Below are 27,658 nucleotides of genomic sequence, written 5' to 3' on the forward strand. Positions count from 1 at the left end.
TAATGTAATGCTTTTAATGTTAGTTGCTTTGAGTCTCCTTCTGGAGACAAAAAGCAGCATATAAATAATAACAATTATTATTATTATTATTATTATTATTAATAATAATAATTTATTTATTTCAGCCCATCTCAATGAGTAGATACTACTTGCAGATGTAGGCTGATTTAGATGATCACATAATCCTTTATTTACTTCATGGTTGCAGCACCCTTTTATCTCCTGCTACTATTCCCCAAGCTGGCATAACTATTCAAGATGGGTAGGATAAAATTAATAATTTAACAATAATTTCAGGAAGATTCTTCACATATAGAGTTGAAATTAAATGTCAATTTTGAGAATCATGTGGAATATTTACCTACTTGATAATATATCTAAGACATGTGTTCTTACTGCTCATTCATCAAGCAATATTTCAGCAGTAAATAGATTCAACAAAAATATTTGTCAACTGCATGCATGCTTACAGCTTTATTTGACAATTATTTTTAAAAATTAAAATAATGTCCTGATTCACTAAGAGTAATATCTGATGATGGGGGTGATGACGAAAATAATAATAATGATTTTGATATTTGTTTTATTTTTATATGATTTTGAGATGAGAGATCTGATGTACTGTTATAAGAACAACGGAAAAACACGAATATAAGAAGTTAAGAAAGATACAAAAATGCACATACACAGTTCAATATATGACAAATATGATGATATGGTTTGAATGCAATTGAAAGAAAGGTGTATGGTTGGGGTCTATATAGGCTGGAGATGCCATCCTAAGAATTGAAGCCTGGAAAACTACAAAAGAATCAATGAACTGCAATCAAAATCTGCTGAACTACTGACGTTGATGACCAGAGACAAATTATTAACTCTTGGTGGAAAACAAAAGTCAACACAGAGCTTCCTTATGTTAAGGTGAAAATCCATCAGTTAAAAAGAAGAGTTAACATCTGTCTGGAACTGATGGGAGTTAGAATGTTTAAGCTGGAAAACACCTGTCATTCATTTGCATCTTTTTAGAACAATGAGTAGAAATAATGCTATATAAGAGACACTTTACTATTCCAACATTGTGGCAGACCAGAGGAGTCTGGCCCACCTGCCATCTTCTCCAAGGGATGGAGAGAGATGATGTATTTACAGAATGGCAGATTTGCTGGGAACACAATCTGTCCTTCTTTGGGTCTCGTTTTCAGGAGAAGGAAGAAGAGACGGTAATGTATACATGATGATGAGTGAATGTTTGTGTGTGTGTGAACATTGAGTAAAATGTAATATCTCCTTTGTCTACCCAGTGTAGCTATGGAGTCTGTGTGTCTACTTTTGTTCTCTGTATTGATCTGTGGAATACTCTGTCTCAATGTGAACAAAATAAAAAAACCCAAATGTTTTTTAAAGTTTTGAAAGTATTTGACACCTCAGCCATATTCTGATTATAAGATATTCCAAACAATCACCAGAAATATCCAATTCTAATGTGCCCTGCAAATTATGGAGAAAACAGAATTATCTTTCTCAGTTAAAGAAAACTTCTAGAGAAATGGAAGGAAGATTTTTAGCAGACCAACAGAATGGATGAGACAAGCAAAATTTCTTAGTGGGCTTCAGCACACCCTTTTCTTCTTTTAACAGTACACATTAATTCACTGTATGCTTCAGAAGAGAAGAGGGAATACTTTAGTGATATTTTTCCATATACAACTTTGTGTGGTCAGCCAACATAATTCATTATTTAGACATGGTCAATAAGCTGGAGTCAGACATGCTTGTATTTAAGAAGCTGTTAATTTTGCTAGCATATTGTCCCAATCAGTTTGGACATTCCATTTCACACAGTACATTGATCAAGGATCAGATGGACAGAATACATCTGATGGTTAACACCATTTTTCTTCATGACGTTTTTCATCTATGACCTCATGACAGCACTATCTCATCAACATCAGTCCCTGGCTCACCTCATCATTTTCCAGATGATGGATGCATTATTGACTAAAGGTACTTAAGAAATGTGATATTTATAAATTCAACTCTAAAGTGACAGATCATTCACTTTTTGAAGTCATGCACGCACCTGAACAATCTCTTATGCTGTGCTGCTGTTCTCAGTAGTATAAATGTTAGGCCTGTGCAACCAATGAAAAAATGTGTCAATACTCATTGCAAAATTAGGGGATGGGGTGGGGGAATAGTTTCTAAAGTATTTCCAAAATTGGATGGGGTCTGTGTCATAACAATAATGAGTTAACTACTCTTTGGTTACTTTCCATTAAGTAATTAATTGGGCCAATGGGGATAATTCAGGGATGCCTTTCTCCCTCATTGTTAGAGCTATTGGCATGAAACATAGAACATATCTACCACTGTTAGCCCATTAAGTTTTAGAATGTTTCCCTCATCTAAAAGTTTTTGGGAAATTTCCAAAGTTTTTACAAACAACATTATTTTTTAAAAAACACAAGAACTATCTCCTTGAGTTTTCCATACAATGAAACAAGATAATTGTTGTGGTTCAGCCTCCATGTGAACCTGACCCTCAGCCTGCGTGTGAACCTGAATCTGATTCTATGATTGTATTTCCTGATGCAACTGAACAGGCCACTGAACATGTATTTTTCCCTGATGGTTTGGAAACTGCTGATTCTGAGGGCAGTGGCTGGGAAAGTGAAACTAAACATCCTGATGAGGATGTTTCAGAGTCAAGTGGTGATAACTCTCCAGAGGAGTTAACACCTGCTTTTTTTTAATGAGGATTGAAGAGGCAGATTTGGGAAAACAGGAGTGAATCACAGAGTCTGCAAAGGTCAAGTAGATTAAAGCAGAAGGAGGCTTCCAAGCCTGGAGGCATGTCCCGAAACAGTTTCTTTAGTTTAAAGTGTCTCCCCCCGGGCTGTCTTGTCAGATCAAGCATCGTTTAGACTGAGGCATTACCTTGGCTGAGTTCCCGTTTCCCATGGCCTGCATTCCCAGAGGCTTCTTGTTTCAAGTATGGTTAGTGAGATACTAACAGGTTCCAGGTTTTCTATAGTGTTGCTTTTGGAATTTTGATCTAGTTCAGGGATTTTCCTGACTGCTGAGTTTTACTGTGGCTTTTTGACTTTGCATTTTCCTCTATTTTGTAACCATTTTTTATCAATAAAAAGGATTGTTTTTCCCACAGTCAAGTGTGGTGGATTTAATCTTATGGTCTTGTTTCCTGATCTGGGTTGCAACAATAACAGGGGATAATTTCCTCCAAGTTTCAGAAATATTCATACATCTGCTGGGTTTTTTTTAACATTTGCCAAAAAGATTTTTTTTAAGCCACAACATCTATCTCATTGAATGTGTCTCATATTGACCAATAGAACTTCCATTTAGAGATTTCTTCTCAGCCCAGCACTGATTCAGTTATTTCTATTGACATTTCAGTCAGTCCTCCTCTTTGCAGATTCAAAAATTTATTGGAACCCTGGCTGCTGCTAGGAGGGAAAAATCTCTCCCCTATCCTAATTGGAGCTTTCTGATGCTAAGAGGAATTCTGAGAAATGTAGTTTAGAATTATCTGCAATAGGACTCCTTGTCTTCCCAAACTACATTTCCCAGAATTCTGTGCTCTCTTAGTCTCCTTCCCAGCTCACTCAGTTTGTCCCACCCTGCTGCTTTTCTCTTCTCATGGCAAGAGGCCATTCGTTTAAAGAGGAATTGCAGCCTTTTTGGCTTGGATTCGATTTTGCTAAAAATGGAATTGACTTTGATAGACTTCTGAATTCAAATGAAAATATCTTGGGTGAGTTTTGAATCTTAGGTTTTTGCTTGCACACCCCCTGCCCCCGTGTTTCTTAATATCTGTTCATGTATACAAAACTTACAAATTAGATGAGACTAAGTAAAAACAAACTTTTGCATAACCCTAATAAATGTATCAACAAATGCATCATTGTGTGTGTGTGTCTATATATATATATATATATATATATATATATATATATATATTGCTTGGCTAGGATTAAAAATGATGATATGTGTGAATGGAATTAAATTCCCCAAAAAAGCATGTAAAAGTGATATAAATTAAACAAAAGCTTAAATCTTGTGCATGAAAGATTTACATAGTAATAATACAAAATATTGTATCATAAAAACATAGGACCCACAAGGCATATATAATTTTTATTATTTTCTTTATTAATAATACAAAATACTGTATTATAAAAATATAGGACCCACAAGGCTTATCTAACTTTTATTATTTTCTTTATTGGCAGTTCTCACAATCTTCTAATTTTGACCTGCTTTCCCTAAGTCTACCTTAAAGAAATTTGCAACATATACTTTGTATATGACTGACACTCTAATTTGGTATGTTTTCCTTTATTGTTTAAACAACTGCACATGTACCAAGCATATACACATACACTAAAGTTCAACTGAGTTGGCCACTGTTAGTTAGTACTTGGAAGAGTTGAAAAGTTAGTTTTTAGAAGAAGTTATACTGAAATCTGCTGAAGACCTAGCACAATAATTTTCCTTTAAATTAGTAATATTGTTACAAATCCTACCTTTGTTTTTTAAAAAATAAAATCCTATTTTTTTAGGATTTCAGGGAGATATGCCATTGTTCTTAACCATTATACTGATGGCACCTGCAATAATTTGCAAATTACTTCTAAGATGAATAAGTATTAGGATCTACAGAAGAATCAGTGTCATTTTATTGCTCAACTATAAATGTCTTCAGGACATCATTATATATATCCTCATCATACAAGTAACTTTCAAAGCTCTGATATAGGGATTCAAACCAAACCCCTCTTTCACTCTCTTTTTTTAAAAAAAGATTTCTAACTCATTTATAAAGATAACTTATCTAAAAGAAAAATGGAACAAAATTCTTATCCATTGCTAGTTAGAAAACCTATCAAACTGATACAATGTTTTTTTGTAGCAGGCTCATTATTATTTATATGGGTGAAAATATTATTAGAGTTTGAGGAAAGAGGTGAGCACAAACCTATTTTGTTATGCCAGAATCCACCTGTGACTTCAGTTATTTCATCTATCTTTTTTTTTGCACCAGCCTTTTGGAATCTGTATGTTCCCAGTTTGAGGTGATGTGATGACTTCACCCAGGGGTTTTATGTTGATGGTACGGCAAAAGAAGGAATCATACAGAATGTACACAATATAATTTGCATGCAGTTTCACCTCCTTGGGACTAACAATGGAACCATGGAAGCAGGAACAAACACATCACCACAGAACAAATGCATGAATCTCATTCTATCAAGGAATCTTCAGATATCTAACATGGCTGCTTTCCTAAATTACTATTGTTCCTAACAAAGAAGCATTGAGATACTAAAATAATCTGCCACCACTAGAGGTCATTCTGGCACACTAATACAATAAGTTTTACATTGAAGATTCTGTTTTACAAAATTAATACCCTTCCTCCTAATACAATCTTCTGCTTTGACATTGCCACATAAGTGGTTCAAGATGTCAAACTTGAAAGACAGGAGATGTGAATAAGGGAGAGAAGAATGTATGCAATGGAAATCTGATTTGCTACAGTATTCCCTATGAATAAATTCTTTTTGCAAAAGAGATGAGCCCCCATTCTGCTACCTGGGGTGGAAGACCCAAAGACCTCAACGGTGGAGCAGGTGGATGATAACATGGTACATGTTACAATGGCTGTGAAGGTGGAAGAAGGCTGAAACACATTGAGAAGCCATGGACACCACCAGTGGAACCTCACTCTGTGAAGACTGTGTGTTGATCAATTGTGCACTGACCTCCACACATTTAAAAAAAACTCACGCACAGGCATCTTCCAAAGAAAAAAACAAACCAACCAAAGTCCCATGGCAATCAGCGAGTGGCGACGGGGGCAGGACTGTGAAATCTGGAAGCCCCTAGTCACAGACTGGCACATGGGCGGTGGGTACGGACTCAGTTGTTCTACCTCAAGGTCCAAGGCAGTTGAATAGTTCAGCAGCTGTATCCATGACTGAGCAGCCCTTTTTAGGACCCACTCTGCTCACCCCACAAGGGGAAGAGGCTAGGAAAGGTGCCTTAAACATAGTCTGCCTCTCTTATCCCTGACTGGTACATGGAATGTACGGACACTGATGGACAACACTGACAGTGAACGCCCCAAATGCAGAACTTCTATCATTGCAAGGGAGCTGGGATGCTTTACCATCAACATAGCAGCACTTCAGGAGACCCGGAGAGCAGGAGAGGGACAGCTGAAGGCAGAAAAAGGAGGCTACACCTTCTTCTGGAAGGGACTGCCCGAAGAAGACCAAAGAATGCATGGAGTTGGCTTTGCTATCAGAAATGATCTGGTGAAACATCTGACCGAAGCACCCACTGGCATCAATGAACAACTCTCAACCCTCCAAATTGATCTTGCCAAAAACCAACAAGCAACCATCATAAGTGCCTATGCACCAACACTAGATGCTGATGAAGACATCAAGGAAATTTTTTACTGTCAGCTGGACACCGTCCTATCGGAGATACCTAAGGAGGACAAAATCATTCTCCTGGGGGACTTTAATGCAAGTGTCGGGCGAGACTTCGACCTGTGGCCAGGGACCATAGGAAAAGACGGGGTTGGAAACAGCAACTCGAATGGCATCCTGCTGCTCACCAAATGTGTGGAACACAACCTTGTCACCACCAACATGCTCTTCCACCAGAAAAACAAGCTCAAGACATCATGGAAGCACCCCCGGTCAAAGCATTGGCACCTCTTAGACTATGTAATCACACGTGCTAGAGACCGTCGTGACATGCTCCTCACAAGAGCCATGACAGGTGCTGATGACTGCTGGACAGACCACAGGCTAATCCGATCCACAATGGCTATCAAGATCGCCCCCAAACGCAGACTCCAAGGAAGAAAGACAAGGCGCAAAATGAACACCCAAGCCCTTCAGGAGCCTTCCACACGCGCCCTTCTCCAAACAGCACTCAAGGACCATCTACCCACAGAACACCCCAAAAATGTTGAGGAACATTGGAACAAACTGAAGAACTCCATCATCCAAGCCTGTGAAGAAACTATTGGATATCAAACCAAGAAATATCAAGATTGGTTTGATGAACATGACAAAGAGATCCGACAGCTAATTGACAAGAAAAGGAAAGCTTTCCAAACATGACAGAGAGACATCAACTGTGCTGCTAAGAAAAAGATCTACACCAGTGCAAAAACTGAAGTCCAAAGAAGGACAAGAGAACTCAAGAACAACTGGTGGACAAAGAAGGCTGAAGAAATCCAACACCTGGCAGATACCCATGATGCTCAGGGATTTTTCAAAGCCACAAAGGTCATCTATGGACCAAGAAACCATGTCATGCAGCCTCTACCCTCATCAGATGGAACGACACTCCTGAAGGACCAAAACACAATTGCACTACCTTCGAAAGAACACTACCAAAGCCTCCTGAACCGCAGCTCCAATGTGGCTGAAGAGGTTCTCTCACAAATCCCGCAACAACAAACCAGGGATGAGCTTGCAGCACTGCCTAGCTTGGAAGAAGTCAGCAATGACATCAGCCAACAAAAAAATAACAAAGCCAGTGGACCTGATGGGATCCCTGCTAAAATGTTTAAAGAGGGAGGACCTGAGCTAACACAACAACTCCACCAACTCATAGAAAAAGTGTGGATGACTGAGAAAATCCCAGCAGATTTCAAGGATGCCACCATCATCACCCTCTTCAAAAAAGGGGAAAGAACAGACTGCGGAAACTATCAAGGTATCTCCCTTCTAACCTCAGCTGGGAAAATCCTCTCAAGAATCCTTGCAAACTGCCTTCTACCCCTCTCAGAAGACACCCTCCCAGAATCCCAGAACGGCTTCCGCCCCTCCAGAGGAACAGTGGATATGATCTTCACTGCACAACAGCTCCAAGAAAAATGCAGGGAACAAAATCAACCTCTGTACATGGCATTCATTAACCTTGCAAAGGCATTCAACACAGTGAATCGCAGCACTCTCTGGACCATCCTCCAAAAAAATCGGGTGCCCTAACAAATTTGTGAACATCCTGCGGCTCCTCCATGATGACAACAGTCTTGGACAGCAGTGGCTCCCAAAGAGACTCATTTAAGGTGAAAGCAGGTGTCAAACAGGGATGTGTTATTGCCCGAACTTTATTCTCCATCGGCATTGCTATGATACTTCACTTTGTTGATGGGAAGCTTCCCACAGGAGTGGAAATCAATCATCTATCAGACAGATGGCATGCTGTTTAACCTCAGCAGACTGAAAGCCAAAACCAAGGTTACAACAACATCTGTTATAGAACTCCAGTATGCTGATGACAATGTTGTCTGTGCGCATTCAGAAGAAGATCTACAAGCCACTCTAAACACCTTTGCAGAAGCATATGAGAAGCTCGGCCTGTCATTGAACATCGAGAAAACCAAAGTGTTGTTCCAGCAGTCACCAGTCAACCCCTCTCCAATGCCAGAGATACAGCTTAATGGTGTAACATTACAAAATGTTGATCATTTCTGCTACCTTGGCAGCCACCTCTCCACCAAAGTTAACATCAACACCGAAATACAACACTGCCTGAGCTCTGCTAGTGCAGCATTTTTCCAAATGAAGCAGAGAGTGTTTGAGGACCAGGACATCCGTAGGGATACCGAGGTGCTTGTTTATAAAGCTATTATTCTCCCAACCCTGCTATATGCCTGTGAAATGTAGACTGTCTACAAACGTCACATGCAACTCCTGGAATGATTCCATCAGCGCTGCCTCCGGAAAATCCTGCAAATCTCCTACAAATGTCAGCTTGCTGGAAGAAGCAAAAACCACCAGCATTGAAACGATGGTCCTCCGCCAGACCAACCACATTGCCCAGATGCCCGACCTCCGTCTCCCAAAGCAGTTGCTCTACTCCGAACTCAAGAATGGAAAACAGAATGTTGGTGGACAAGAAAAGAGATTTAAAGATGGGCTCAAAGCCAACCTTAAAACCTCTGGCATAGACACTGAGAACTGGGAAGCTCTGGCCCTTGAGCGCTCCAGCTGGAGGTCAGCTGTGACCAGCAGTGCTACAAAATTTGAAGCGGCACAAATGGAGGGTGAAAGAGAGAAACGTGCCAAGAGAAAGGCGCGTCAAGCCAACCCCGACCGAGACCGCCTTCCATCTGGAAACCAATGCCCTCACTGCGGGAGAAAATGCAAGTCAAGAATAGGGCTCCACAGACACCTAGGGCTCCACAAGAATACTCATCCTGGAAAACTATCCTACTCGGCCAACGAGGGATCGCCTAAGGAGGAGAAAGGAGACCTAGGGTGGAACTAGTTATGAAGAAACCAATAGGAAAACTTTTGAGCATGGTTTTCTTTTTTGTGCATTTATATGATGCTTCTTTAAATTCAGACTAATTATATTTCTACATTCCACACATCATGTACATACATACACATCCCAGCAGCCAAATGGGTTCAAAGTAGAGTATATGTATTATAAAGATGCAAGGGGTTTGAGCTAGAAGCTCTACTCATGCCAGACACACATTTTGAAGATCAAAGCCTCCTCCAGAGGGTTAAATTCTGAACTCTACTATTCAGCACAATTTCCTCAAAACCATGGTTAGAAGCTATTTTGTTCAGATTCATCAAGAAGTTTCCTGAACCTCTCCAATAACTCTGTGACAGGGGAATCAAGCAGCATCATTGCTGCTAATGGTACCACTGAAACCTATTGGACTCACTGCAACAGGAGACATTTTTATGTTTTTTTTCTAGTTTATTCTGTTTTGTTCTCAAGTTTGTGGATATAACTGTTGCTCCATATCTCTTCCATTTAGTACTATTTGCTCAAATTGATTATTTTCATTTCTATTATTTTTTATCCAGTTCTTAAACCATTGTTCTAGTTGTATACAATAGAACCATGATAATTTTGTTTCCCTAAATTCTTCCAGTGACAATCAGGTTCATGAATCAAACCATAGGAATTCAGAAACACGGATCTTCATTCTGAGTCAATACAGTGAAAAAGGCAAACTCCATACACTTGATCAAATGGAGATGAGCATCACCACCCCAGAGTTGGACACGACTAGACTTTTTGACAGGGGAAAGCTTTGCCTTTACCTTTCACTCAGCATTGGGTTTCCAAGTTCTCTTATTTCCTTTCTTGCTTCATCTGTGAAGAATATATTCCATTTTTTTCCTACACTTTCTCTGAATCCAATTTTAACAATTCTAAATCCTCCTTATTTATCATTCCTTCTATAACCAATCACAACCTATTTGCTTTTTATGTTGGGAAGTTCTAGTCCTCCTAATTTTTATGATCTATACTATAATTGTTTATTTAATCTATTTCTTTTACTGCCATTACAATATTTATCATTTGTTGCTGTTTGTTCAATCCATCCTCTGTAGTTTGCAGTGATTACATCTAAATATAAAGTTTATCTGTGGAAGAATTTTCATTTCAACTAATGCTATCTTTTCAAACCATGATTAATGTTTGAAAGGAAACTAAGACAAGTCAAACCCGCATTTTGGACTTTAGGAGAGCTGATTTCCAAAAAATGAAGGAAACACTGAGCAGCATTCCGTGGACACAGATACTAAAAGACAAGGGAGTTACGGATGGATGGGAGTTTCTCAAGAGTGAAATACTCAAGGCGCAATTGCAAATCGTGCCAACAAAGAGAAAAAATAGGACAAGTGCAAAGAAGCCAGAATGGATGTCCAAAGAACTTCTAACTGTGCTAAGACACAAAAGAGACATGCACAAGAAGTGGAAAAAGGGAGAAATCACCAAAGAAGAATTCAAACAAACAGCCAACACCTGTAGGGAAAAGGTCTGCAAGGCTAAAGCACAAAACGAGCTCAGGCTTGCCAGGGACATTAAAAACAATAAAAAGGGATTCTTTTCTTATGTCAGTAGAAAAAGGAAAAACAAGGAGGCGATAGGATCTCTTCAAGGAGAAGATGGGGCAATGCTGACGGGATAGGGAAAAGGCAGAACTACTTAATACCTTCTTTGCCTCGGTCTTCTCACAAAAAGAAAGTCATCTTCAGCCTCAGTAAGAGTTACAAGCTGGATAGATGCAGGGATGAGGGATTTGAGGACATCCAACCCCAAATTGGGAAACAAGACGTACAGGAATACCTGGCCACTCTAAATGAGATCAAGTCCCCAGGGCCAGATCAACTACACCCCAGAGTATTGAAGGAACTAGCGGAAGTCATTTAGGAACCATTGGCAACCATCTTTGAGAGTTCTTGGAAGACGGGAGAAGTTCCAGCAGATTGGAGGAGGGCCAATGTGGTCCCAATCTTCAAGAAGGGAAAAAAGGACGACCCAAACAACTACCGTCCGGTCAGCCTCACGTCGATACCAGGCAAGATTCTGGAAAAGATTGTTAAGGAAGTGGTCTGCAAACACTTAGAAACTAATGCGGTCATCGCTAATAGTCAACATGGATTTATCAAAAACAAGTCATGCCAGACTAATCTGATCTTTTTTTTCGCTAGAGTTACAAGCTGGATAGATGCAGGGAATGCCGTGGATGTGGCGTACCTGGATTTCAGTAAGGCCTTAGACAAGGTCCCCCATGACCTTCTGGCAAGGAAACTAGTCCAATGTGGGCTAGGCAAAACTATGGTGAGGTGGATCTGTAATTGGTTAAATGGATGAACACAGAGGGTGCTCACCAATGCTTCCTCTTCATCCTGGAAAGAAGTGACGAGCAGATTGCCACAGGGTTCCGTCCTGGGCCCGGTTCTGTTCAACATCTTTATTAATGACGTAGATGAAGGGTTAGAAGGCAGGATCAAGTTTGCAGACGACACCAAATTGTGAGGGATAGCCATTACTCCAGAGGACAGGAGCAGAATTCAAAACGATCTTGACAGATTAGAGAGATGGGCCAAAACTAACAAAATGAAGTTCAACAGTGACAAATGCAAGATACTCCACTTTGGCAGAAAAAACGAAATGCAAAGATTTAAAATGGGGGACGCCTGGCTCGAGAGCAGTACGTGTGAAAACGATCTTGGAGTCCTTGTGGACAACAAGTTAAACATGAACCAACAATGTGATGTGGCAGCGAAAAAAGCCAATGGGATTTTGGCTGCATCAATAGGAGCATAGTGTCTAGATCTAGGGAAGTAATGCTACCCCTCTATTCTGCTCTGGTTAGACCACACCTGGAATATTGTGTCCAATTCTGGGCACCACAATTCAAGAGAGATATTGACAAGCTGGAATGTGTCCAGAGGAGAGCGACTAAAATGATAAAGGGTCTGGAGAACAAGCCCTATGAGGAGCGGCTTAACAAGCTCGGCATGTTTAGCCTGAAGAAGAGAAGGCTGAGAGGGGATATGATAGCCATGTATAAATATGTGTGAGGAAGCCACAGGGAGGAGGGAGCAAGCTTGTTTTCTGCTTCCCTGGAGACTAGGACACGGAACAATGGCTTCAAACTACAGGAGAGGAGATTCCATCTGAACACGAGGAAGAACTTCCTGACTGTGAGAGCCATTCAGCACTGGAACTCTCTGCCCCGGAGCGTGGTGGAGGCTCCTTCTTTGGAAGCTTTTAAACAGAGGCTGGATGGCCATCTGTCAGGGGTGATTTGAATGCAATATTCCTGCTTCTTGGCAGGGGGTTGGACTGGATGGCCCATGAGGTCTCTTCCAACTCTTTGATTCTATGCTTCTATGATTCTAATGTATATTTTCAAATTCTGTTATTTTTTTAATTACTACTTTTAATGCTACTACATTTACCTCTTCCATTTCTTTTAAATCCTTGGTTATAATTACTCCCAAATATTTTAATTTATACTTAACTTTTGTTCCCATATTGCCCTGTTCTATAAAATCTTTTACCTCTTTTTTGTGTAGTTAAATAACATCATTTCTGATTTATTCCATTTTACTTGTAGGGCTGTTGTTTTATCAAATATATCTAAATGACCCTTTATCCTGTCTATTTTACTAACTATACTTTGATAGTTAACCATGTGTCATCAGCAAATAAACTCACCTTCTGTTTCTGCCACTTCTAAATTCTTATCTCTCTTTATAGCATTTACAAATAACTCTATCAGCATAGCAAACAGTACTGGTGATAAAGGACAACCTTGTCTTTTTCCCCTTGTCACTTTTATTTCTTTTGTCAACCCATCATTAGTTGCTACTACCGCTGAATTTTTGAGAAATATTAATCTATTAATCCTTTTATTTTATTGCCCATTCCAAATGTATTCATAATTTCTCTTAAAGTTTACCATTCCATACAATGGACTGCTTTGAAAATATCCATCTGAACATGAACCCCTTCTTTTATCTTTCTTTCTTGAGTCATGTAGATTTTATTTAATACTCTCCCAATCAAATTTGACATCTGTCTTCCTTGTACAAAACCACATTGGTCTGCTTTTATATACTTATACATCCTTCAAAACAGTCAGCAAACTCCCTTGACTCAAATTATTTAAATTAAAATTCACCTGACAATCAATATCTATTTTGATTCATAATATACAAGTAATGATTGCAAAGACTGCAAGAGGGTTCATATGTTTTTGATCTATACTGAAAGTGGCCTTGGATCATCTTATGATATTCAAGAGAATTTTAACACCTCCCTCCCTCCCTCCCTCTCTCTCTCTCTCTATATATATATATATATGACCAAATTTAAGGCAATCACATCGGGCCAGCAGCTTACAACATAGACACTGCATGAATAGCTTTCCCAGATGTACTAGAAGAATAATGTGCAAAGGGCCATTGAAATTATCCATCCTTTGCCAAAGCAGATGACTTTAGATACATTGTTTTTCCAGAGAAAAGAAAAAAACAACTTCTTTAAAAAGAAAATCATCAATGGATGTGGTGTAATATTATTATTCTCTATTTTGTGGTGTTGGAATTGTTGAGTAATAATCATGTTACAATGTCACTTTTCAATCTAGTAAATCTTGAAAAAATGGGAGATTAATTTGATTCTCATTCACAATAATTTCACCTTGTGAATGGCACTTCAATACAACATAAAATGATTCCACTGAGCCAAAAAAACTTATGAAACTGTTTAAGGACCTTATCAGAGGACCAGGGGTAAAGTGGGGGTCAGTGGGGAAAAATCATGGGGTTCCCTGTTGGAGTTTGTCCTCTACCTTCCCATGATGTTTCCTCATCTGTACCAGCTTCCCTCTTCTGCCTCTATTGCCTTGTTCAATGAGGAGTTGGGTGTACACAGGGTGTACTCTGGAGTCTACAGCTGCAATGCTAGCACAGTACCACATGGAGTCCTGCCGAAAGTAGCCCTGTATCATATGATGAGTTCTGGGGGACTCCATCACAGCAGCAGAGAGGAATGGGAAGAAAGCACTTTTCTCACTGCATTTGATGAGGTCCTATTCTTCACTGGACCATCAGCCCATTTAGGTGAATATTGGCTATGTCTTGCTACCATTTTCAAAAAGGAGTAATTTTTTCCCCAGGCTCAGAATGAAATGCTAAAAGCTGAATGCAAAATATATCCTCTGTCATTAAACTATAATCTTTGTTTCTGAAAACAGAAACCCACTTTTTCTAGATAAGAGAAGTAAATGTAGTTATCTTGCCATATATTGAATATTCTCCTAGTTTCCTACTATTATAGCTTTTTTCAATCTGTTTATTTTATTCTTTTCAATAAGGAAGGTGAATTTTTCATAGTTGGAGCAATAATATACATTTTGGAAGTCAGGTGACTCCTCTTTCCTAGATGTGGTATATTTAATGCAGTGCAAATGAAAAGAAACAATATATTCATTTGAGGAAGCAATGAACTTTATGTACATTTTAATGACACAAGACTAATACAATATCTATAACATCACCAAATGATTGGGATGCTTATTTCTTAATAGTACAAAGGAATAGGTGGAAATCACTGGAGGATGCTGTATTGCAATCCATTTCACATTTTGCTCTGAAAATGGAATTAAATGACCAGAAATAAAGAACGTCATTAACTATGCAATACAAAAATTGTGATGGAAATGGTTTGTAACTCTTTTGTCCAAAGGGTCACAGGCAATAAACAGTGTGATAAAAAGTTTCATAGACAATTTATAGCTTTAGCCTAGCATTTATAAAGCCAAAGCTTGAGCTTCTGAGCAAACAGAAGTGTGAGAATCTTTTTGCAATTAATTCATTATGCTGAACCTGCAATGTTGTACTACTCAGAATATTAATAGTAATCATAACAATGTTCTTTGTGAGATGCAGTTTTAGAATTGGCCAAGGATATACAAGAAATTAACTCTCTTTTGTTGTAAAAACATTTTTTTTTATTTCTGTCCTCTGCCTATTTTGTTGGGCTTAGTGGAAATGAAAGTAATTTTTGAGTTAAATTGAGAGTGGGAATTATGCAGATATTTGGATATTGCTGAACTGTAGCTGCCAGTATTCCACACCATTTGACTATGCTCATTAGTACAGGTGGGAGTCCAGTAACATCTGGGCTAAATCCAACTGTTAGTTCCACCTACAATAGATGAACAGACCACTTAAATTTAATGGTGATTCTATTTAGTAGTCAAACTTTTTCAAATGTGACAATGAAGTCAAATGCATATAGGAGGTGTAGTATGACTTGAATGTTGTCAAAAAGATGGGTGTGAAAATGAATAAGTTTTGCGTATGGCCAAGGTACAACTGTTCCTATATGGTTCAGATATGTGGATGACACTTTCACCATTTGGAGCCATGGAGAAGAAGAACTCAACAGGTTCCTGGACCATCTTAACAGCATCCACCCAAACATCCAGTTCACCATGGAAAAAGAAAATGAAGGAAGACTGCCTTTTCTAGATGTCCTAGTCATCCGTAAACCAGATCAACAACTGGGTCACACCATTTACAGAAAACCCACACACAGAGATATCTACATAAAAACTCCAACCATCACCCAAGTCAAAAAAGAAACACAATTAAAGCCTTGGCAGACCGTGCAAAAAGAATCTGCGAACCCCACCTCCTTCAAGATGAACTGAACCACCTAAACTGGGCTCTACAGGACAAATGATACTCCACCTCAGATAGCAGAAGAGCTGCAAGACCGAGAACAAGCCAAGAGAATAAAGATGAAGATCCACCCAGAGGAAAAGTGTTCTTGCCATACATCAAGGGAACCACTGACCGCATAGGGAAGCTGATGAGGAAACACAACATGCAAACTATCTACAGACCCACCAAGAAAATCCAACAAATGCTACGTTCAGCAAAGGACAAGAAGGATCCTCTCACTTCTGCAGGAGTCTACTGGATACCATGCAGCTGTGGACAAGTCTACATAGGGACCACCAAATGCAGCGCCCAAGGCACTGCAGACTACTTCAACCAGAAAATCAGCCATAGCAGAGCACCTGATGAACCAACCTGGACACAGCATTTTATTTGAGAACACAGAAATGCTGGACCATTCTCACAACCACCATGTCAGACTACACAGAGAAGACATTGAAATACACAAGCATGTGGACAATTTCAACAGAAAGGAGGAAACCATGAAAATGAACAAAATCTGGCTACCAGCATTAAAAAACTCTAAAATTACAACAGCACAACAACAGAGAGGAAACAAACAAGGACATCTAATCACCTCTCAACAAAAGTTTGCTCTAGGCAATGTCAGGCCATTATATGCTAATCAAGGTGGTCAGTTGAAACATTCACACCTAGCTCCAGCAGACAAGAGTCCTTTGTCTCACCCTGGTCATTCCACAGATATATAAACTCTTTTTCCTAGTTCCAACAGACCTCACTACCTCTGAGGATGCTTGCCATAGATGCAGGTGAAACATCAGGAGAGAATGCCTCTAGACCAAGGCCAAAAAACCTACAACTATCCAGTGATTCCAGCCATGAAAGCCTTCGACAATACATTACAACTGTTCCTTATCAATTATAGCCAGCCTCTATTTGTTATTCAAGCACAGGATTGTACAAGCAGCTTCAGTACCCTAAGCTTTTTTTTAAAAAAAACATAAAACAGCTCCTACGGTAGGGTGGGTCCAAGACCTAGGTAACTTTGCCAAAATTGGTAAAATGGGGGGTGTTAACTTGTCAGAGCTAATCACCGTGTTGATTCTTGGTAGATCACTAACAGGCTCAAACCAGGAAGCAGCTGTTAGAGCATTCTGGTTTTTAAACTCCTTTTCCAAGTGATTCAGTTCTAAGTTTTATTTTCCAAGCTTTATACTTAAAGTAGGTCTTTAAGGTCACCCAATACCGATTCTTCTGGTGTACTAGAAATTATGGTTCCTAAAACCTTTCTACTTTAGTTGAAGAATGCATCCTTCAACTATATAGAGAACTATATATATGGTGGTACAAGGAAACTCAGCATCTATACTGAGGTTGCCTTGTTAGGGATTGATCAGAATTTCATAGGCATCATGCCAATCATTATACTGTCTCAAAATAAGAGTTTAACAGAAATCACAGGTCACATTGATACTTTGGTTCAGGTCCAAAAAAGAAAATGGTGATTAATGGATGGAAGATTCTGTAGTAATTTCCTGGATATTGTTAAATAACCTTCTGTTGATGTTTTATATCACAACAGCAGCAGTCCTTCGCAACATAAAGGAACTTAAGGGCTACTTTTGGCTTCATTAACACTCCTCATGGTGCTTTAGTCACTTTGTGGAAAATGGAAATGACTCATTTAGATACACAATTATTTTTAAGCAGTATATTGCAGATGCTTATTTGGTTGTTTGAGTCACTGTTAAGCTAAAAACAATGAAACAGTTGGGATGAGAACTAGAAATGTTGCCCAAATCTAAGCCAACAGAAGTCTGTGCTCATTTTATAGACTACTCTGTGCCAATGGCTTTTCTGTCGGCTCTACATCTGAACAGTCTCTACTAAGAGAGTTATCCAAGTCTTGAAGTACCTACTTCCGACTGACTTCTGGAAACCTTTAGAAGCTCATTCTGGTGGATTTGCTAATAAATTTGATAGATTGATGATTGCTAGTCATTGAATGTAACAATAAAGATTGATTGAATAAATATGATGACAAAATAGCTCACAAATGTCAAATCCTAGATATTACCTAAAATATATTTTGAAAATAGAGTGTATCAGGGGAACCATTTATCTGGACAAATGTGAGTTATTACAGCTTGAAGATATAGACAACATGTTTGAAGTGATGTGTGCTCAGGCTTCTTTTATTTTTTTATTGTTTTGAAGACTTTGAGAAGGGGAGAAACACTGGCTTTGCTCAGGAGAAAAGTAATGCCTTATTAGATGATGAGGTACCTTGAAGGGACAGACACTGACCTTAAGTTTTGGGCAGTAGCAAAGTTCTCTTTTAAAATGATGCTTTTTGAATAGCAGCATTATTTTAGATTTTGTAAAATAATATTGATTATTGAGTTCTTTGTCTGTCTGGTTTCAGGTCTAGATTTAAAGCTGTAATTAGAGAGGGGGGAACATGTTAGCCTGAATGAATGCATTCCTCCCCACCCAACTGCCCTGATCTTACTTTAATCATCTACTGTCACACAGCAAAGTGTAGAGAAGCACATCCATGCCTTTATCAGTAAAATCAGGTAGCCTCTCCTAGCTTATACAATCTTTCTCATTAATAATTTTGCCTCTTGACCACTCTGAAGTTGCTTGTCTACATACGCACTGGTTTTCTACTGTGATGTATTGGAGAGTGTGATGAATATATTAATATTTTATTTTTCTGTGAATTAACAAGCCATTTTCCCTACATCTGATATTTGTCAGTCACATTTTTTTTCAAAAATATTTATGGAAAACATGTGAATTTTGAAAATTTCTTATAAAAATAAGGTGAATCAATTTTTCAACCATCTGCATTATTGTTAACAATATGCATAGGGCTATGTTGCAACTTCCTATCATAGAACTATATAAGATAAGATATCTGACCTCCCCAAAGAGAAGGGGTATTCCTTATCAGCACCTCAAACATTTATTTATTTATTTACTTCGCTTATATACTGTAATTCTCAGCCCAAGGGTGACTCATTGCGGTGTACAACATAGAAAAACAGGTGCAAAATACAAAACATAGTGTAAATAATCCACAATCATTAATTATCAGAAAACATCTCATCAAAACATCAACATTACTACAGAAACCATTCCGAGTCGTCTCATCGTCAAACCCACAATCCGATAACATTTCCGTTGTTCCATTCCTATAGTCAAATTACCAGTCATTGCACTTCTTGTTCAAATGCCTTCTTAAACAGCCAGGTCTTTAACTTCCTGTAATTAGAGAGGGGGCAAATACATAGCATTTCTAACCCAGTCTCTCAAAGTCTACTGCCTAGAAGGTCAACTTGGCTTTTCACATATTCATATTTATTTCTATTGAAATATCCTCAAAGTTCTCACCCCCCCCCCCCCCAATTCATGATAGAAGGGACAGGGGAGGAGTGGAATCTTGCTCATTCTTCTAACAGATACTAAAAATTTAAGGTTCCATGAAGAAAAAAATACCATGAAAGCCTTCGACAATATTTTGAAGTTTTTCCTACCCATAAGTCAACTTATAGATTTCAGTGGGTTTTATGCTCAAATAAGTACATAGATGATTATAGGTTCAAAGTGCCATCGAAAAACCATAGATTGAAAACAGGTAAACTTTGCCAAGCTCATGTCAGATTCACTTATGTATTGTCTGGTATAAAATCAAAACATTAATTTAAGGCAAATCAAGTGCTTTGACAAAAGGTTAATCTCTTCAAAACTCAATCCTCTTCCCTTCTCTTTCATATAGTGGTAACAGCAAGATAAGCCCTCATAATAGAGCTAGCCCCCACTATAAATATCAAGGCATAAGAAAGTTGTTCAGATTACGGGAAACGGAGTGTTACAGAATGCAGTATTTCACACAAAAGCCAAATATAGTGCTTAAGACAAGACATCCTCACAGTACACACACATCAGCTAACAGAAGAAGAAAATAATCAAAAACATGTTTCTCAAGTCTTGCAAACTCCCAAGAATGAAAAAAAGACAGAAAGATACAACTCTGTTGTGTTTTGGAGCCAATGACTGGCAAGAAGTCCTAACTTTGTTCCAACTGCAACTACTGTGGTCTCTAAGGAAGAGAACAGCAGCCAGCATATGCTGGACTTAAACTCCTCTTTCTCTATCCTTTCTTTCCTTCCTGTGTCTTATTAGATAGTAAACCTAAGGGCAAGTTACAGTCAAATGGGAATCCTTTTGACCAAAGAATGAGGTATAAACGTTCTAAAACAATCAATCAATTTAAAAAACTGGATTGATGAAAATCTTCACCATGTGTAAATTTTACCTCTTTTTGCAGAAAACATGTGTTCTTTGTGGAGATATTATGTTCTCATATAAAAAAAATCATACAATAAATCCATATCTACATTTTCTGCACAGACACACTATTTTCAGTATAAAAATATTTCTGCACAGAAAAGGTTGGTTTTTGTATTGTAGGGCTTTTAGAAAACAGATTGGTGGTGGTGGGGGGGGGGGTTAAAAGTACAACTTTATACTTTGTTTACTCATTTTATTATAGTTCTGTTGTGTGTTTTTTTTTGTTTTCTTTCAATAACAGTTAGTATATAAAAAAGAAAAGTCTGCTTTGTATAAAAAATATAAAATACAAGTATTGTGCAGAGTAAGTCCTCAACAATGAATGATCTTCAGAAATGACAGGCTTTTCAAATACTGGAATCAAGAAGAAAATTGCTAAAATTACCCACTACTTTCTTTACAAAATTCACAAAAAAATGGCCCAACCTCAAGCTATGTCATATGCTATGAAGCAAAAGCATAGACAAAAAATAGCTGCTTTATCTCCTTTGGCCATGGGAGGATGTTCAAAGGCATACAGTGCTGCTGCTACCAGTTAAAGTGGATTCCCACTGGAAAATAGCAATGGTCTTGGAAGAACTGGTGCCTTAAGATAAAGAGTTGGAACTAATGAATTAACGGTAAGAAGCTAACAACAAAATTCCCAACAGCAACAGTAAGGAAAAACTGAACTTGCAAAGTAAAAAATCATGGCAGGCTAAACGCATAGTCCTGTTGTCCCTTTCATTATCTGTAATAACATGTGCATGAGAACATAGCTGTTATCAACATACAGTACTGCAAAGTACTAGATGACTTCTCCAATGATTTCCTGCAGATCTTAAACAGTCTAAGTGCAAGCACACAGTGGGCCTATTTTTAGGAAGCCACTTTGAGTCCCTTTTGGGGGAGATAAAGTGGAGTATGTATAAATAAATAAATAAATAAATAAATAAATAAATAAATAAATAAATCCAAAGTAAATATGTGTATTAAAACCAGGTTTTAAATAGCTGCCTATTACACTGTGCTACTCTCCAAACTCTTGGTTCCACAGCCAGGTTGTAAGTTTCTTTCTAAAGGCCAGGAGGGAGAGAACCAATCTAATTTCAATGGGAATCTATCCTATGCACACTCATTTGGAAGTGAGCCACATTGAATGAACAGAGGGAATGTCTAAGTATACTCTGTGGTTCTAAAATGTTTCAATGATAATAGTTAGAAAAAGGTATCCCCACCCCATATCTGTAAATTGGCAAAATGAATCAAGCCTGCTTATATATATTGAGGACCCATCAGCACACATTAAAACAGTTCCAAGGTCCTTTAGTAAAAGTATAATACAGTTAAACATGTGTTGCCCTATCATGGTAACTCAAAATAGTTCATCTCATTATCTGATGGTAGGGTAGACCCTATTGATATCAGTATTGTCCCTTGTTGAAGCGATAACAAGCATACACTTCCTGTACATGTGGAACTGAACTTAAGAGACACACATAAGCACACACACTGCAAATTGCTTGGAAGTGTGAAACATTAATAAGCAAGTTGGTACCATATCTCATTTCTGACTCTGTGAAATGAGATATACGAAGGAGCAATTTCAGCCTAACTAATAAATGATCCAATTAGACTTGATGTAGAATAAAGGGGAAAAGAAATATTTCAGATTTTACTTATTGTGTGCATGTAAATATTTGAGCATGCCAAATATTGTAGAAAGAAACTCTTAAATTATGCTTCACTTTAAAACTGACCTATTCTGGTCAGATCTATTTCTCCTTTACAGCATCATGTTTATCAAAGAAAATTCAGGACTAATTGAATATGGGACTCTGCCATGCCAATTATTCAAGCAAATATTTATTGTGCAAAGAAAGTGCTGGCAATTTTAATTTCATTTTGTTAAAGAAGTTGGCAATCCAGCAAAAAATAGAGTAAAAGATTTTCCCCATGTATTCTCTTCAAGTCAGTTTCCCTATTTCACTATTTCACTTCCTCCTGAAGCAATATGAACACTCCCATCTCTGATTTTGTTTTTAAAAAATGTGGCATTCTATTTTTTCTTCATTTAAATACATTTAAATGTTTGTATTTGTATAAATATAGAAATTGTATGATCAGTAATAAAGTGCAACATCAGTGGTGCTACACAATGTTAGCTCTCAGTCTGCAACCATGTATTTTTGTGTTATTGGGTTTTTCGTGTGTGTGTGTGTGTGTGTGTGTATAAAATTTATTTATACCCTATCTTTCTCCCTGTGGAGACTCAAAGGAGGCTGACACACTTTGGTCACAATTCAAAACAAAGTGACTACAAAAAACCAATTAAAATACAAGGTGGATTTTGGTTAATATAAAGTTTAAATATAATAAATACACTTAAAATAGCACTTAAACCTCACAATCCTTCACACACACCTCCCAAGTACATTCAATGTGATCTTTTATCATCATCGTTAAAAAACGCTGCCATACACATATCAAACATTCTCTGGGAACTTTCTGGGTACAATCACTTCATGATACCAACCTCTTACTGACATTAAAGCTTCCTTCACATCCAACTGACACTTTCTTTCAGCTTAGCTTTCCCTCCTATTGTCTTGTAACTTCCCCACAACCCAATTACATTGTGATCTTAGATGCACAACAATTTATGTCTTCATTCATCTAATGAACCTTCACTAATTGAAACCCTTCAAAACCTCCTCTAATCCTTCAGGTGGCACTTGCTGAAGCCACCAAGCTGATAAAAGGGAAAGGGGGGGGGGGGGAGAAAACTTTCACCCTGAAACTAATAATTTGCCCTTCTCAGAAGGATGATAGATAAATATGGACTAGATATTTTCAAGCTAGGCTTGCAGCTTCCCTTGGTGGCTGATCCACAGCTGAGACTGGTTACAGAGGTTGGCAGATGCTACAGCTTAATCTCATTAACCTTATGCAAATCTTTCAGCAATAAACATGAGGCAAGTGTATGAAGGCATATCTAAATCCGTGTAAGGAGGACCCCTGTAGTTAATTACTAGCATTTTTGACATGAAGGAAGTTCATCATGGATGTCAGTAATAATAATTTTCATGTCTACAGGGGCTGGGTGATTCAAAGCAGATGAAGTTGGGGATAAGGTATTGGAATTTTTCCACCACTGAGCCAAAATCTTTTCAATATCACACTCTTTCCCCACGTTTAGCTGCATTTTAATATGTTAATTGTTACCAGTGCATGCAAGTCCATTTATTAATACCCTATAAAACAATTAGCATGACACTGCTTTCTAGGTTTTAACATTTGTGCTTTTATTCCACAAAAATATTTCATCTTTCATTTCACAAAAATGTTTATGTAGAATGCCCATTTTGTATCACACAATACAATGTTTTCAAGCCTGTGCCCATCGGATGAATGAAAAATCATCACTTGAGATCGTCTATGTGCATGGCATTTACTACATAATAAAGTGGTTATGAAATTCGCTGTGGAACAATTCTAAATGACGTGGGAAATGCTGTCAGCCATCCCATGTGCAAAAAGAATAGCAAAAAGGAAATAAAAGGAAAAATAGATGTTGACTTTTGCCCTAATCTCATAGACTAAAAAGCAAGAGTTTAAAACTACAAAAAGATAACCAATGAGACAGTCTTTCAAAATTTAAGAAAAACTCACTGTATTTTTATAGTTCAATTAGATAAATGGCTTAATTACTTTTTAGATAACTTTAAATCTATATAAAATATAGATTTTAATGCATTTCATTTTAGGTATGTATATTGTTAGCAGCCTTGGGTCGTATACCAGGATGGAAGACAGGATATAAATGAATATAATATAAATGGCAACAATAACAACAATGAATGGAGAATTTATTATGAGTTGATGTCCTGCTATTATGTTTTGATTGTTGCAGGGGCTGCTCTAAGCACATAGCAACCAAAATCCTTCAAAACCACATTTTCAGTGTGGCATGGCTCCCAATGACCATTTTCATGTTACTGGAAAGCAGTGGGAGGCAGCAGATAAGTAGTGAACTATCTTCCTTCAGCTGTATACACTACACTAAAGTCTCCTTTGAGGATTCTTGGGAAGTCCCTACAAATGCTTAAAGTTGAATAGCTAGATACAGCTCTGCTACTCCCTTGACTCTCCACTGACATGGACATGATCATCTTGCAGAGCGGCTACATTGAAAAAGTGGTTTGGAAAGGTTGCACTGGGAGACATGTCATATTAGCTATGCTCTGGAGGATATTGACCATGAATTCTTTAGAAATAAACATGGTTGTTTAGATGACACAATATTTATTTGAAAATATAGCTCTAAGCATCTGTGAAATAGAAGAGAATGCTGAGTATTTCAGAATGATGGACCCAATTCCAAAGCAGTATATTTCACAAAAACAACATGTAACAATTACAAAACACTGACAAACGATTTAACGAGTTATCAAGTTATCCAATTTTAAAAGCCATTTTATAAATGCTCTATATGCTCTCCATGTGATGCGCAGACATAATTGAGCAATAGTTGAATTTGTCCCAAACGCCTTTCAAAATGTCTTCTTTTACTGAAATCATTGCTGCGGTGATTCCATTTTTTATTAGTTCCTACTGGTGGTACAAACACATAGTCTAACATATATCCAAGGGAAAATGTTGCAGAATGTAATTTCTTGAGATCTTGGAGGCCAAGAGTATGACATCACGTCTTGGTGTCATCTTGCAATTGACTGAAGCTAGGGACTGTTGTATGCTGGGAGAGGCATCTAGTGGTAACCATTTGAAATTGGATGCCCCACCTTTTCAGGTAGTAGGAGATTAATTCATGGGTGGGTCATGGTTTGCAGAGATATAGCAATTTGAAATCAGATCCATCTTTTTGAAACAGCCTATATTTCAATGCAATCATAAAGAGCCAACACAATAGGTTTTTTTCAGTCTGGAAACAATCAGATATTTGTTATATTCAAAACTAAACATGCGGGTTCTGGAATAAGCAGGAATGCTCTTGATATATGACTTTTTGGACAATGGCATCATTGATCCATATCTATGCAGCAATAGAAGGCTAAGTCTTGCATTGTGTAGGGTAATAAGCAGCACTAGGGGAATGAAATGTCATGTTGCATTGAGCAAAGCTCATAAGTCCATCACAGGAATGAATATATTCACACAGAGAGAATTCTGATCCCTGCAGTCAGGCTGAGGATAAGCAGTTTTTCCTTCCATTATGTGAAACCAAAGAGATTTCAATCTTGGAAAAGAACAGTTAAAAACAAACTAGCTCATCAGACAGGCCTATTTTCCCATTGTATGCTGCTTCTCCTCTATTTCTGGCACAGAGCCCTTCACATGATATACAGGCACTTCAGGTTGGACTGTGTGCCAAAAATGCAGAGGAAGCAGTGCATGCTGCTACTGCAGCAAAGCAGGAGCCTCCTCATGTTGCCTTCCCAGCAATGGGGGGAAGCTGGGAGGTGATGTTACCCCCCACCGTAACAGGCGATGTGATGGTAAGGCAGATGATGTGGGGTATGGAATGACGGCTTTTCCAAGCCCCCTGCTGGGAGCCCATGGATTCACCCTGATGCAGGAGCAAGCATCAAAGAATACAGTTGGACCTACCTCTGAGTAAACAAGCAGAAATTGACTATGAGTTGTTACATCTGTTATAACCTGTTCTCTCATTTTCTTATTTCAACACATGAAATATAGGCCTAATCATCCAGACAGTACAGCATGTAATATGTGAACTGACAAAATGCTTCTGCACACTACTTCTGTGGTCATTTTCATGCTCCCCTGTCATGGAAGTAATTGCCAAATCATCACTTTCTGTCAAATATGTTAATACCATTCATAAGGATTAACAATATAAGTGCCTTCCTCACTTATAGTGCTATTCTCTTACAATAAATGTCTTCTGAGGACTGAAATAATTTCATTGGAATGGAGTTTTATTGCAAATTATTTTAATTAGGACACTGACAGCATATTTATACAGAAATCTGCTAGTTATAGTAATTTATTATAAATAATTAAATCTAATAATTTAAAGCACATGAATAACTGTAATGGAAATTAAGAGATTTTATATTTCCTGAAAAAAACAGCAATAAATTCTTCTTTTTTAAGTGTGCATTTTTGATAGTAGACAATTCTCAGCAGTCATGGACTACAGGGACAAGGATGTCAAACTGCAAAAGAGATCTGAATGTCTCAATGAAAAGTGAGACCTATATTAATCAATCTGGACAGATTTATTCTGTCAAAAGCTAAGCATATGTTTTTATGAGCTCAGACCTGTCAATTTTTTTGGACTGAAGCAATGACAGTCTGTGAGGTATCATGACAAATCCCTTTAATGCATGCCCCCTCCCCACAAAAAGTACCCTACATCTAATTATAGTGGACCGAAAGGCACAAAGGCACACAATAACAACAGCAGCAACAACAAAAGTAGCAGCAGCAATGAGAAATGTAAGATTGGCAACAAGCATCTTATTCACCCAAATAAGCTCCCCCCCTCCCCCCAACCTCTCTGCTCATTTCTCCTCCTAACATTACCTGTCTCCACTTCTTTTATTTCTGTCTTTCCAACTAGGATCACCCAATTCATTTCTCAGGAAATCTTGGGAAAATAAAGTTGATTTCTCCCTGGTAACCCAGTAAAAATGCTATGTGTGTGCTGCATTAAAATACAAGAGCCCATGGCATCTTAAATACTCATTCCTTGGTCCTGTTATTTTCTTTTCACTGTTTTCTTATTATGCCTCTGTAAGAATTCACCTCTGCTTTTTGCAAATAGATGGCACTTAAACTGAAAGATTTTCCTGGGAGAAGGTCAATTTATATCTCAATGATGCTATGATACTTCACCCTTTAGTGAAACACTTAAAGGTAGTAGCAGGCTCTTTTCTTGAAAAAAGTAGGGCAGTACTTTTTGCAATCTATCTTGTTAAAAGAATACACAGATAATTCTTTTTAAATAAATTTTTTAAAGCTAGGCTAGCAAATGGTCCATATGGATTCTGCATACAATGCTTAAAACCTGGATAGAATCAATTTCCAGGGAACACTACTGAAATAGATCAGTAACCACTAACATTGTTGTCACAAGAAATTTGTCATTCTTTACATCCTTTACATTGATTTAACTAAATCAATGAAAAGGGTGAGTGGCTCAGGGCAGTCCCAGACAGCACCAAATCATGTGCTTTAGTTAGAGGCAAAAAAGGGGGGTGGGGAGCTGAAAAGATGTCCAGATACAGACCTGTTGGTCCTGT

The 27,658-nt window shown here is 38.1% G+C and overlaps 1 protein-coding gene across 2 annotated transcripts in view; it reads right to left on the reverse strand.

The window, feature by feature from the left end:
* CNTNAP4 (contactin associated protein family member 4) overlaps nucleotides 1-27,658 on the reverse strand; it is a 330,423-nt gene that overhangs the window by 127,229 nt on the left and 175,536 nt on the right. The gene's annotated exons all lie outside the window — the stretch shown is intronic.

The sequence above is a fragment of the Anolis sagrei genome, chromosome 2, assembly GCF_037176765.1.
Source record: "Anolis sagrei isolate rAnoSag1 chromosome 2, rAnoSag1.mat, whole genome shotgun sequence".
NCBI lineage: Eukaryota > Metazoa > Chordata > Lepidosauria > Squamata > Dactyloidae > Anolis > Anolis sagrei.